The sequence below is a fragment of the Pinus tabuliformis genome, chromosome 7 (assembly GCF_031772625.1).
Source record: "Pinus tabuliformis cultivar Carrire ecotype Pingquan chromosome 7, CPIR1, whole genome shotgun sequence".
Taxonomy (NCBI): Eukaryota; Viridiplantae; Streptophyta; class Pinopsida; order Pinales; family Pinaceae; genus Pinus; species Pinus tabuliformis.
The window spans coordinates 1,505,829,310-1,505,844,736 of record NC_142293.1 but is presented as its reverse complement, the minus strand read 5'-3'; the positions used below and the strand labels follow the sequence as shown (position 1 = coordinate 1,505,844,736).

Here is a 15,427-nt window from a genome sequence, read left to right as displayed (position 1 = left end):
TAGCTGATCATAGTCATGGATGATGCTTGTATAAGAGGAGCCTCCATAAATGAGGGGAGAGGAAGCTTATCTTCAAGGGAGGTTACTCAAAAGGCGGAACCACCATCTCAAATGGGGATAGGCGAACTTCCTTGACCCAAAAACTAGCTCCAAAACAACCCAAATACATTTTGTTTGAACTAATTCGCCATATCTGGGTCGTCGCAGGTCAAACACTAAGACTCAGAGACGACGTCAGGAGGCGTTAGTGCATTCTGGGCTATCGTCACAAGTAGGATACTGATGACCTGTCACAAAGAAAAAATGTACTCTTGCGACGGTGTCGTGAGGTTCTTGTTCACTCTGGTCCATCGACGCAGACAGGATGCTGATGTCCTGTGACGATCTTGAAACATAGGTTAAAAGGGTCAACTTCAGGATTAATGAGCATGGTTAATATTCTTGAGTGATATGAAAGATATGGGCACATATTTTGATGTATGACACAGTGCAGATGCCATTCAAGGACTTATTCTACCCGGGATCATGGGATGCAGGGTCAGTGACAAAATACTGTGTAACAATAGCACATTCCTCGCTAAGAGGGAGTGTTGATTTGGGGTAGCATCGAATGTGTTGTAGCCATGAAAATTGGTGGAGAGGCTAAAGGACATGAGATCTCCAAGACACAAAAAATTTTTGGTGAAATTCCACCCAATTAGAGACATATTAAAATAATTAATATTTTTAATGGAGTTCCTAAGTCTAAACTTAGGAAAATTAAAATATTAATGGGTATTAATATAAAACTGGGTGAGAATGTTCTAAATGACATGGATCAAGCCAAATATAATCTTAGCCATTGATTAGAGATTTAGTCTCGGTCGTTGAAGATTCAATAGAAAAAGTATAAGAGGAGGCTTGAGGGTCAGTTAGAGATACACCAAGATTGATTAGTTAGTTCAATTTTTTGGAGCAGGGTTTGCTAAGAAAATTCGAACAAGTGATTAGCTGCAGCGAGGGGCAGTGAGTGCATAATAGAGAGGTATAGATAGTGCCGAGGGTTCAGTGCTGAGGCAGAGGAGGCTACATAGAGCCAACATGAGCCACGCTACTAGCAGGGCCTGCGTGGGTGACGCAGAGGGCCAGAGTGACTGCGCAGAGGCTAGCACGGCCTGCATGGGTGACACAGAGGGCTAGAATGACTGCGCAGAAGCTAGTAGGGCCTGCGTGGATGATGCAGAGGGCCAAAGAGCCAATGAAAAGTAGCAGAAGGCTGACGCAGGGGGCTTCAAAGTGATGCAGAGACCAGGAGGGCTGACGTAGAGCCACAGAGAAGCGTTAGAGAGATTTTCACGGAGCAGACTTGCCAAATATCTTCTTCCAAAGAGAGGTATTACTACCAGATAGATTTCTCTATTAGGTGAGCTAGTTTGGCACCCTATTTGTACTCAAGAAAGTTTCTTAATAATAAAACCCTCAAAACTACTACACTAATTTTCCCAAGATGGGTTTTTCTGGGGATGATTGTCCAAAAATAATGGTGTCCCTTGTGTGTTTGTCTGTTATTTTCAGTTGATGATCTATACATGGTTGAGACTGCATTTGTGTTTATTTTCAGTATTTATATGTTTAAATAACTTGTTAAAGAATAAAACAAGTAGGTGAAATAAACTAGATAGTGCAGGAAGAATTTCTAATGGGTTAGACTTAGAAACATCAAGACCAATCATTTTTACAAGGTACAAGGAAATAAAAAGGAAAAATGAAGAATTGAAGGCTACCACTTATACATAATTTTGGAAACAAACTTCAGCTTCTCAGCACACATTACTTTCTACCTTTGACATTGAAAAAGGGCTGATGCAAATGGCATTCCTTGAACCTAAAATCCCATTTCCCAAGACTGCTAAAGGCTTTAAGAAATCAATCTTTTCCTTTGACTCAAAGGAGATTCATCCTATTGACCAGATTGATTTAAATAAACAAGCTGGGGAAATTATCTATTCAACTTTAACCAGTTTAGCCATGGAAAAATCTAAGTTGCAAGTTTCATTGAGTAATATTCGGTCCCAGCTAAAGATGGAAAATATTTCTTCTCTAGCAAAGAATACTAAGATAAAATATTTGGAGGATCTAGTAATTAAATTGGGATATGATCCCAACAATGTTAAAGTTGCTAAGGAAATGATTAAGAGGGAAAATGCTAACATTCAAGCATTAAGAAAACAATTAAAACTTCATACTACTGAAGATCCTCAGACTAAAGAGATTGGTGAAATAGAGAAGGAAAAAGAGGACATGTTCAAAATTATAACTGAATAGAATACACAGATAAAAAATATGGAGACAGAATTAGAATATTTGTTAAAGGAGAAAGAACAACAAGCAACTCAAGCAACAATTATTCCTTTAGCAATGATTCCAATTACAGGTATTTCAGTAGCAAGGGCTTCCACTTCATCAATTACTACAACAAAAGATATACAATCCACTGATCAAAAAACTAATCTAACCAAGGCCATGGGATATCTATCATTAAGGGGACAAGAAATTGAGAAATTGAAAGCACAACTGCACAACCACCAAGAAAAAAAAATTAAGATTGACAATGCATATGTGGCAGAAATCCAAAAGACTCACAAGTTGACTCAAAGAATAGACACTTTGGAAAATGAATCAACAATTGATCAAACACTTGCATAGGCCAAAGAAAACATATGGCAAGACATAAATGAATCCATGACAGATTTGTGGCCATCAATTGAAATTATGTTTGAACAAGAAACATTACTAGAAAAATCAAAGGAATTAATAGCAGAAGTTAAGAAAGAATTGGGTAACAAACCAGGAGATGCAACAACATTAGTTAGGATTTTGAATTCAAAAACAAAAGAAGAGCTTGAACAATATGACATAGATGACAGAACTGAAACAATTCTGGAGGTTAGAAAGATTCACATCAAAAGGAATTTAATGCTGCAACTTGAAAACAAATGCCACAATTTAGAAGCCAACCTCCAAAATTTTCACAGAAAATTTAATGTGCTACATCAAAAGGGACTACCAGGTTTAAGGGGAATTGGAGATAAGCTTATTACTCTTGAAGAATACTAGCGAAGGTTGTATTCAATAGCCATAGACAAAGCAAAATTTTCCAATATCAGAGGGACTATTACAGGGAAGGTTTTCATTGAGGGTTTGACTTTTGACTTGTTGATTCAACATGAAATCAAACATTTGTTTGTAGTCAAACCCAATTTTCAGAAGTACACTGAAGTTGATGAGACTTACAAAAAGTTAATCAAAGCCACCACTCCATATGATGAAAGATGGGAGAAAACATGTTTACTCATTGATGAATTAGCAAACGGGTGTTACAAAAATAATTTTGAAGCTTTCAGCAACAATAGTCTGGTTTACAGGAAGAGAGGTGGGACCGACTGCTAGAATTGGTTGAATGAAGTGTAACTTCAATTTAGGATTTTAGGCATAAAAAGAACAACGTTTCCAGCAAAGCAACAATAGTCATTACCTGATTCCTACATAGCCTCAACATCGAATCATTTTCCAACAAATTTTCCTCTTTTTCCTCTATATTTAGAAATGTGCGTGTTTTCAGAATATATATTATTTTGTAAATGTATTTAGTTTGAAATCCGATCTCATATATAATATGTTTCTATAAGTACTTAGAAATAAGACTTAGAAATGGTTGAACCATTGTGATAGACTTTTGAACAGACTTGTATCCTTTGAGAGTTATTTATGAAATAATAAAAGGATTCTGGATTCATTTCAAAACAGATTGTGTTCTTGTAAGTCTTTCTTTGTTATTATTTTCACTTTGTTTTATCTGCATATGTTTTTAAGTTTATGGGAGTTTTGGGTAAGATAATATTGAGTTTCAATTTGTAAGAAATCCCCCATGAAGTTATAATCTATTACAAAGATTAGTTGATTAAATTGTCTTTTTGATTTAACCCCCCTACATCAATAAATTGCCATCTTCCCTTATGTTTCTTAACATATATTGTTTGACTGTAAAAGTATTTTACGTGCACCCACTGTATATGATGGTTAGATAATCTGTTTGATGTTTAAAAATTCATATAGTTTCTAAAGTTTCAACCTTACACATCTAAATCAAAGCTAAATGAATGTTTAGAGGTGAAGAATCAACCCTTCTATTTAATCATAAGTAATCAAGAATTGCAACTATTCAAACCATTTAGTGCTTTGGTCATCCAATCTTTTTTAAAAACCGACAAAACATTTTAGCTGCTCTGGAATAATTCCTAACCTAGAATTGTCTACAGAGGTACAACAAGAGGCAGAGGATGCTTGGGGTTGAGCGGTCACCCTGCTAAGGGGTACGATCAAAGAGGGTTGGGTGGGACTAGGGGAGGAGACTGTGGAGATGATCCTAGGACCTGACGGAGTGCGGTGTCCAGTCCTTCGCAATATCGCAATGGCGGTGGCGAAAACACGTCGCATTCTAGCACCAGATGAGATTGGGGGACCTCAGGCGGGGGGTGTAGGGCCTCAACCCTAGATATTGCTTTGTATATACCAGGGAAAACACCCATTTTGAATATTTTTGTACTCATATATTTTTTGATATATGAGATGTTATTTTTTGTGACTCTCATGATGTGTTCTTATGTGTATGCTTCTATACATGTGATGCATTTCTACATTTATTTGATAGATATTATGTTTATGAGTTATGTTTCTTGATGGTGATATATATGTGATACACATGAGTCTAGGATTTAATTAGCTACGCAATTAACTATATGATTTTGATTTCCTGGTATATGTGTGAATGTGATATGATAAAAACTAAAAGCTAGGCTTTTTGCATGTAGATATTTTTGAAAAAGAGATGGATCACGAACTTTGAAGGTTTTGTTCAATTGTGATACAACAAGCTTGGAATCAAGGAATACATGTAGGTAACTGATACCTAGATGGAAGGCATCAAACAAGAGGCCTATGGCGACATCATACTCAACTTGATTGTTGGTGGTTAACCCAATGCATAGTCCATTGGTGAGACATGGCGTGAGGTCAGGAGAGCATATGGCCCAGGTTGTTGCACCGATGTTTTGTGACCATTGAGAAGCACCATCTACGAACCCGTGATGATAGGCTAATAGATGATCCATCTGCAACACCTGATGAAAGAGTGGCTTTAGTGTGTATCCATGATGAGGTAGCCGTAAGTCATGGTTCATACATTTATATTTAAGGGTTATTTGTAATGCTATGGATAGAATTTTTTAAGATAGAGCCTATTGACTAGAAGGCTTTGAGGCAAGTCCCTTCGGGTTCTGATAAGATGTATTCCCCCTTGAGGAGGAAATGTTTAACAATGTATGGACCCTTCGATAATGTCTCAAACTTCACGGGCCCTAATGCTTCTTTAGCAACATCGTAGCAGAGGACTAACTCCCCCTCGGTAAATGACCGTGGGGTGACATTGTGGTCAAAAGAGGCTTTAGTCCAGTTTTAATGAGCTTCGTTATGTTGGAGAGTCTCTTGCAAACTTTTGTCAATGTGCTCCAGTTGCACCAACATTTTCTCTAAAGGTGTGGTTCCAGAGAGAAGTTCGATGGATGAGTGTAAGGTGGGATCTCACACTCAATGGGGAGAACAAATTCAACCCCTTAGACTAATTGGAAGGGTGTGAAGCCCATAGACGCTTTGACTGCCATGTGGTACACCCATAAGGATGAAAACACCATGTGGTGCCAATTAGTTTTATGGTTGTTCACCATATGCTGCAACATTTTTTTGAGAACTTTGTTGACAACTTCTACCTGGTCGTTGGACTGAGGGTAGTATGGGGAAGGAAACTCGTGAGAGAAACCAAGGTGTTGAGATAACTCTTGAAATACTTCATTCTTGAAATGTTTTCCATGATTGGAGACCAACTCCTTGGGAACACCGAGCCATGTTATGACATGGTTAAAGAAAAATCGTGCAACAGAGTCTGCGATGTTATTATATGTGGGCATGGCCTCTATGCATTTGGTGAAGTAGTTGACGATGAATACAATGTACTTATGGTTTCTTGATGATGAGGGGTTGCAGGTCATCAATTCTATGCCCCATTTGCAGAAAGGCCGACAACGATGATTGGATGTAGGGGAGCTAATGGGGCTCGCGCCTTATGAACATATATTTGGCACCGCTCACATATCTTGACTGCTTAAATACAATCATGGAACAGGGTCGGCCAGAAATAACCAACATGGAATACTTTCTGAGCGGTGGCCATCCTTGATAGGTGACCACTACAAGCCCTATTGTGGCAACCATTTAAGACCCTCTCATCTTGTTTACGATTGAGGCATCTACGAAGGATGGTGTCGATGCCTCATCGATAAAGGGCATCCCCTAGAAGGAGGTAATGGGGGGCTTGTTGGTTTATGCACCTCCAGTCGTTGTGAGTAATATGAGGCTTGAACTTCTATGTTCATAGAAGAGGAGGATGTCATTGTACTAGGGGTCATCAGTTGATACTAAGAATAGGTGTTCGTCAAGGAACGCATCATTAACTGGGGACACTTGGGTCTCTGTAGGGAGATCAGTGATGAAATCAATGAGGATATGGCCTTCTTGCTATTGGGGGAGGAAAATTGTAGATCGAATTTTTGCAAAATAATGACCCATCGAGCATATTTGTGGTTCATCATATGACGGGTGAGAAAATATCTCATGGGGTTGATATTTGCTATTACGGTGGTGGTCCATAGGATGATGTAATGTCAAAGTTTTTGTACGCAGTGTACTAGGTCTAAGGCTATTTTTTTGGCTGGCTCATACTTGAAGGTAGGCCCATAGAGGTACTTGTTGATGTAATAAATTATGTGCTCTCTATTTTAGGTCCTTCTTGGAGTAACACCTCAACGATGGCTACGTTAGATGATGAGAGGTAAAGGGTGTAGTCTTGTTGTGGTTAGCAAGGCTAATCTAAGGGGCCTAAGATCATGTATCTTTTAGGGCTTCAAATGAATTTTCTGCCTCCTGATCCCAGTGGAAAGGGATATCCTGACAAAGCAAGTGCAAGAAGCCTTGTGCACAAGTGCTGTTTGTAGGGAAAAAAGAGGCGTAAGAATTTTTCCTTACCCTGGAAGCTTTGGAGTTGCTTTAAAGTTTTTGGAGGTGATATTTCCTTTATGGCCTAGACTTTGAGAGGGTCAACTCTAATACCTTGCTGGGAAACAATGAATCCCAGTAGTCTCCCGTTGATGCAAAAGACACACTTGAGAGGGTTCATGCATAGGTTATTAATGCCGACATCTATGAAATACCAATTGGAGGTCTAGCAAATTGTCAACACACTTTTTGGATCATACAATAAGGTCGTCAAAATAGGCAAGGATGAGATGAGCCAGGTCATGGAATATGTAATTCATGGCCCGCTAGAAGGTGGCGCCGACGTTTTTAAGGCCAAAGGGTATGTGAAAGTGCCCCAGGGGATTGTGAAGGTTTTTTTATACTGATCCCTATGGAAAATCTGAATCTAATTATACCTAGAGAACCCGTTCATAAAGGATAGGGCTTCATGAACAACAAAAGTGTCGATAACTTGGCCGATGAATGGTGTAGGGTAATTGTCCTTAGGAAATGCTTTTTTCAGATCTCAAAAATCAGTAAAAATGTGAATGATGCCCTATTTTTTCATGACAGGTATAGGGTTGGGAACCCAAGAAGTGTAAGCAATAGGATAGATGAAACCAACTTTGTGGAGTTTATCGATTTCCTACTTGATCGCTTCTACCTTAGAGGGATGGAGTTGTTGTTGTTTCTGCCAAACGGGGTGGGAATCAGGAAAGGTGTTAATATAGTGTTCCACAATGGTGGAACTGATACCTGGAATCTCAGAATAAGCCCATGCAAATATATCCCTATATTCTTGGAGTATGGCAGTGTATGAGGCCACGTCTCCTTGAGAGAAAGCTGCCCCCAGCAAGATCTGTTCAACTATGCTTGGTTTGTTTGAAATATCGACCTTAATGGTAAGTGAGATATTTGACATGTTCCCTTCCTTGAATGCATCTAGTGTCGGGATGGGATTCCTAAACCAATCTGTAGGTTTTAACCTGTTAAAAAATGACCTAGATACGAATTCTAATAACAGAAAATATACAATGGTGAGAAACACAAACAAATAGAACATATATACACAGAGATTTTCCCTTGGATCCTGTTGAAGCCCCAAAAATCAAGTCTACAACAAGGGGGATACCCACCCGGTCCGGACCTTGAAAGAAGCTCCTTTTCCATTTGGGATGGTGGGTCCGACTAGGGATAATGGGACCAGTTTCCCAATTTGTGTGTGTGTGATGAGAATTGATATTTCCTTTCTAATAATTCCTAAGTAAAATGCTTTTATTCTAAATCTAATTTAACAATATGCAATTGTATTCTAATGAATAGAAATATCTAATTCTAAAACTAAACTGGGATTTAACCTTTCAGTTATGCGATCTAAAATAATTTCTAACAACAATTGGTAATAAAGATCATTCAATTGCTATGAGAAAAGTATTCAATAAAAATGAACTGTTTCGTATAAAAAGTTAGCCGAAACAATTGTGAGAAACATATCGCATAGTAAGTCATTCATACATTAAGCATAAATAGAATAGTCATCACTTTACAAAAGTGCCAAATGATAAATCAAACATTCAAGCATTCATATATAAATAACTGAACATAAAAATCACCTTAACACATAAGCAGAAATCATTAAGAGATAAAAGTACCATTGATGACAAGTTCTGCTCATGAACTTCAGCAATAATGATTTATCTCTTCCTAATTCAACATCTACTAAGAGTACAAAAGTGCATTTCAGTAGTAGACATTAAACACAGATATCAATAAATCTTGTTCCATTCATTCATCAAAACCTCCTTCGAGGGTGCAAAAGTGCATGTTCTGAGGAAACGTTTTTGACAAATTTCAGGACCCTTCTCTAAATGCATGAGAGGGGTTGAAATAATACTAGCTAAATCTTAAAAATAGTCTGTTACAAAAATATAGGAGGAGGTTTAAATGACTGTCCTCATCTAAGGCAAAAATAAATCAAAACTAAAACTAAAACTAAATCTGGAAATTAACTATCTATGTATCTGTTCTCTGTGGTCGCAAGAATTCAGCATCGGCTTGAGGAGAGTTGGTTGGCTGACCTCCGATTTTAGTTTCCCTGCAAAAACAGAATCGGCAAGTGTTGGCACTATCTTCTCAACAAAATTCATAAGGCATTTGAGAGTCATGCATTCACTGTGTGGTTTAACCAAGTACTGCCAGTGAGAATCCCAATTCAACTTGGTTAACTTCTTGATGGACTCTGCTCTTTCTTCAGCCTTTTGTCTCCAACTTGTCTGTAGATGCTAAATCAAATGATCAGAAATTTACATACCACTTAAGGATATCCCTAATAAATACCATTGGTTTTTAGAGCTCGGGTTTTGCCTTTAGCCTTTAGCACTTTTTCCTACAATTTTCCGAGCTTACAGGTGACTGAGTGATCAGAGGCTTTCCTTCTCAAGGGGTTTTTCCCTCCGTTTCTCGATCTAGGCTTCCCTGGTGATATTTTTCGCTTCTTACGTGTTTTTGTTAGAGGATATATAAACCTTAAATTTTGTGGTGTGAATGACCCAATGAGTTCTTGGCTCTGAGTCTTAAATTGTTTGTCTATTATGTCAGCACTATCCAGTACCCATTTGACCATGTCCGTGTATGGAAGAATCTTGGGTCTCGCCACTATCCGGTGCAAGAATGAACATGCAAGTTCTGTAATTGATGCCTTAGACGACCTGCGTGAGTCTGCAGTTGCTTTAACCTCCATTACTCTAGGATTTTCTTCTTCAAGTAGACTGTACATGCCTTCCCAAGTAGTTATGCTGGCGTCTCTATTATAGGTGGTGTCTGTGTATAAGGGCGTCATTTCTTTGTCTTCAGAAATCGGAGATTTTCCCTTCTTTCCCATTATACTCTGAACACTGCTACGTATACCTTTATGCTTTTTGCTCCTGCAATTTACAAATAAGGAAAGAGTAATGATAAGAAATAAGGTGACAGGAAAGCTTTTAATGCCGAAATCATATAAAATATACCACCCTACGTGAAATGACCTTTCGATCAGATCCAAACCTTATCTCATTAATGATCATCAACTAACTCATTAAATTAACATTAATGCGCATAACTTGGCATCGGATTACGAAAAAAACTTTTTTGAACGATGAGCCCTGTAGATCTGCAATAAAGCGATTTTGTGATTTGCTTCGCAATATCGCAGATCGCAATATTGCTAATCTGTTGTGTTTAACAATCATCTATCACCACATGTTTTTGCGAGATGCGATTTGCGAGATGTGTTATCGCATATCGCCGGGTTGAGGTATTTTACCTTAAGTGATACTTGAGGCATATGAAAACTGTGACGCACGATGAGCTTCTTCAGTGTGCGATCTCGCATCGCGATTTCGCAATCTTAGTAGTTTGCTTATATGGTGTCATCCATTACCTTTTTGCGATGCGACGCTTTATTATTGAGAGAACGATTTTGTTCGAACTTATCATAAAACTTAAGTCCTTTTGGATTTTTGTGGGTATTCTCCTAAGTTTATGATAGTAAGATTTATTCAAAAAGGAAATATAAGTGCTAATTTATTTTTTTTATTTTTTTAGAGAAGGGTCCCCACTTATTTAGTATTAGTAATAAAACTAAATAAGAAGGGGTGTTGTTGTTGGCCACAACAGATCCCAAAATCTAGACTACCAGAATGATTTTTCATTATATTCCTTTCAATGTTACAACACACATATATACATGCCGAAGAATTCATAAAATCTAATCCATTAACCCTATATTAGAACATAACCGTAGTTCCCTTGACCAGATCTACAAGATACCATGGGCAGAAAACCATCATGCCCAAAACCACGTGGAAAACCCATGCAAAAAACCATAGGTAGGTCTGTCCAACTAATATAGGGTCCATTTTTTTTTCTTGGGGCACTTCCCTGGACCTCGTAGAGGGGGGCTTAGACCTAGGTTCAGAGTTAGTTGTGCTAACCAACTAAACCCTACACTACCGACCCTTTAGGTAATAACCTGCATAGCGTAGGATTCATTCTCACTCGAGGTAGTATTAGGGGATGCTAGAACCAGGTTTCTACATCCAAAGGGCTAGGTGATGTGTTTCTGTAGATCTTGACCTTCGTGAAACCTAACCCTTGGAACTCGAAACTTACAATAAAAGATAGTAAATAGAATTATGTCCTTAGTTGATTGTGCTAATCATGCTTAACATCATATAAATAAACAAATCCATGTCTGCGCGAATCTATTCAGTACTTTCCTAATTAATTTCATTCAACAGATCATAAATATAGTAAGTTCAGAAATAAAATAGTAATACATAAATGCACAAATAGTTCTGCAAAATAGATCTTTATTATGCTTCAGATCTTCAATTAGAACTCTTCCCAACCTGCACACACAGCTGCAGGGGCCTACGCACTCAGCCGCGGACTTACCAAGGACTCCATGCACACAGCTATAGGATCCTTCCCCTTCACCCAAGTACATAATAGATAAAATCAGACTCAACTCATGCACTTCTCTTACTTCGTTCAAATCCCTTATGAATCATCTATGACTTCCTTTTATATTCTTCTTCATTACAACACCGTGGTTTGCAAACCATGGGCAGGTCTCAAAATAACTTGACTTTAACAAACTAAGGGGCTTTGACCTTCCTAAATCCCCTTTGACTCCTATCGACTTGCACTACTCATTCTCCGCTTCTCAAAATGTGGATGCTTTACAATATTTAACAAAATTTGACCCAAGGGACCCCTCCCCAAATAAGCTTCCAACACAAAGTCGTGACTCATCCCGAGTCACTCTGCTGGTGTTGCCTCAACCTTTGATTGCAGACCGTTGAATTCTATCTTCAATACTCAAAGATCTGTTGTTCCTTACATGAAAACCTGGCTAAATTATTCAACCAATTTCTCCTTTGTTGGACCTTTGAGTGCAAGGCCCATAGTTCCCTATGTCTGCTGAAGAGCTTTTAGCCTTCTCTGAATGGTCTATGATAGTTGACTTGCCTCATCAGCCCATGGTTGTGTCCTTGAGGAAATAATAGAGGCCTTCTGACACAACTAATCAATCTGGGCCTGTATGAATTTCCTTCTTGAAGCCCGGTGTAACTTTGCATAGGTGCTAAGGTCCACGTTGTGGCCCTGATCTCATCAAACTGTAGTTGCTTTTTGCAGATGTTAGTTTTGATCATCTGCAAGTGTGGATCCTCCTGCAACAAGGTCCACATCTCCATTGTCTCCTCAAACAATTAGCTACAGTCCTTGACTGCAACAACCAGAGTTATCATATATGATTTATTGGCAACATTGTGCTGCTATCTAACCTCCAAAGGTGTGGTTGGTTGCAGCTTCAGTTGAAGCTTTGAAATCTGCAACTGCAGCTCAAACTATACCTTTCCAAATTCCTCCTTGGATGCCTTCATTGCAATAGCTAACTTGTGAATTTTCTCTACTGAGGCCACATCTGGAATTTGGAGCTCAAAGAGCTCACTACACACTTAGGTAAGGGATGCCTTTAGCTGTTGATTTCGCTACATCACCTCGTCATGGGCCTGCAAGGCCTGCACTTTCTCTACAAAAAGTTATTGATTGTTAGTTTTTACCTCGTTAATAATCAACAGGGCTCTTTTTTCCTGGATGCGGAACTCATCTAAAACTCCTTGGTGCAACTCATGCAAGGTTTGGATAGGCAGTGTTGCAAGGTTGATACTTAGATTTTTTTAGTACTGCGTGTGCTCCTGGTCTTCGGCTAGCTCAAAATGGAGAGAGCCCCCTGGTAGTTGTACTGCTCGGAGCTCGAATTTGATTTCTGTAATGGTACTAAATTTTGGCACGCTCGCTTGCACCATGCTTGCTTGGATCAATCCTGTTTGAATCTGTAATTCTTTTAGGCCTTGTTTCACTTTTTCCAGTACCTGCTTGTACTGGTCCTCGATGTGCCCCCATATATTTTTTGTAGCGGAGCGGACAACATCGCCGATTTCATCAAGATCCCCCTCCGTGAGGGCTAACAGTTCAGTACCTGCAATCTTGTCAGCTTTTTGCTTCTTTTGTGGCCCCATCGAACTACACTTTTTCCTTTTCTTGATCCTTTAGGGGGACTTTAAGTCCTCCGATCTGACATAGGTGTTTGCGCCCCCTTCCTCTTCATTTACGGTTTCTATGTCAACATTTTCACGCTCTGTCTTAGGTTCGTCAAGGTCAATAATGACCTGTGATGTTATTGCTTGCGTAGCCTTTTCCTTCTATGTTACCTTCTCTGTCGTAGAAGCATTTTCCTTTTGCACTTCTTTCTTCTTGTCATTCATGGCCTCTATCGTAACTGTTGTTTTCCTCGTTTCGCCTTCTACGACCTTAATTGTTCTTGCAACTTCACCAAATGGGGTGAGCGAATTGCTCAGCCATTTGCTAATGACCCCAATAATATCGTCCTCCACGAATAAATATGACAACTTGTGCCATGTTCCTGCAACATCCTTCTTCACATGCATGGACAAATTGTGAAAATATGCTTTGAAGTCTACTATATTTTTATACTGCGCGTGTAGGCAGGATGACAACCGTGGAATTTTGTTGATCACCATCCACAACTCTGACTCATACAAGACCTATAACATCTTAGTTTCAATGATGCGGTCAGGGTGCTTTGTTGCCCATAACAAGGTGAATTTTGCAACCTCGAATAAGACTGGATCCGGCGTTGGGAACTAGCTATCCTTAGGCATCGTCTAGGAGACCAACGTGATCAACAACAGTAACCATGCATAGTGGAATTCCTTTCCATCCTCTTGGGCTTCACGACAATCCTACAAGAATTTGTGGCAGAGGTACTTTTCCCAATTGAATTGGACCTCTTGGTTGCACTGCGTAGCTAAATATACCATTGGTGTCGATACTTCATTGACACGACATTTCCGCATTATTTTTCCTACCAAATTCTGTGCAGCAAACTTCACAACTCCATTCGAGATAGAGCTAATGGCGTAGCCTCGCGACTACTTCACCAACCCTAAGTTGTTCTTCATATGATCCATGAGCTTCTTCTCCTGTGACTTCCACACAAAAGCCTCTGTGGGGTTCATGCCCTAATAAGGTAACAAGGTGATTCAGTGGACCAACATATTGTCAGTTGGAATGTGCCCTCCCAGCCATAGGCACTCATCATGAACCAACACCAACAATTGACACACACAGACAGTATTAATTATGTTGTGGATAAAGTGTGGGACATACAACATATTGAGCAACCCTACATGCTCAATTCCATCTGCCCACTTTATTGGCTCAAGCCTTGTAACACCCGCCTCCTCATAGTAGACCGATTTCAAGTATTTACTAGGTTCTAACATCATAAAATTCACATGGTTGCCCAAATCCCAATCCTCCATCTTCAGAAATGGTAATCGGCCGAAAAAGTTGAACTCAACAGGTACTTCCTGCAACTGCAAAGGCATGAATACCTTGTATTTCAACGATTCCAGGTCCTTGGTCACTTTGGCAGTGGATTTCCTAGGGGTTACATATGGCGGTAGCTGGGTAATTGGTTCCGCATCCTCCGCGCTAATGTCTTCGACCCCCATATTCAGCTCTTCTTCATCTAGATCCAGGGGTTCTGCCAGTTGCTTATTCTTATCCATATGACCCTTCTGTCTAATCTTAGTTGGATTTTTGCGCGACAATTACCGAACTAAGGCTTGCTGTGCTTTCTTCTGCTTTCTCTCTCATGCCACAGAGGTGGTAGGTTTTGGCCGCCTCAATGAACTTGGAGCTGTGGTAGGGATTGGTGGTGTTGTAGTCATTTTCTCAAGGCTCTCCTAGAATAGTTTCTTCTGCCACTCAGGAAAATATTCCTCAATCCCAAACCCCTTCTGTGAAAAATCCTTCTCTACTTCTTTCCAATCTCGTCCAAACATACAACAATCGTTTATGTTCACACTTAGGCGCAAAATATAAAGACAAGCTCTCTGGAAGAAAAGTGTTCGAATGGGGAGAGGGATGTTGTATTTATAGCCCTGTTTGAATTCAAATCCATCAATTCCCTTGAGATCTCCCTCATTAATTATCTTTTGGCTATAGATTTCCAAAGATATGCTCAAATTATTTTCCCCCCTTTAACAAAAAAATAACCATGCAATCACCTACAGTGTTTTCAACGTTCACTTTCTGGCTAGGATGTGTGAGACCCACCTTGCTATCACAACTCCATCGTGGCAGCTCCCATGTGCGCCTTTCTCCTAACCGTTGTGCTACCCAATCTCTTTTCCAAACTATTCTCTTGGAAGAGTGGTTTATAGTCTCATACTTCCTTCCAACT

General features: G+C 39.4%; 1 pseudogene; it reads right to left on the bottom strand.

Annotated features, from left to right (window-relative positions):
• The window catches only part of LOC149253551 (uncharacterized), a 79,026-nt pseudogene extending 64,276 nt beyond the window's left edge, over positions 1–14,750 (bottom strand).
• Positions 14,751–15,427: the final 677 nt, after the last annotated feature.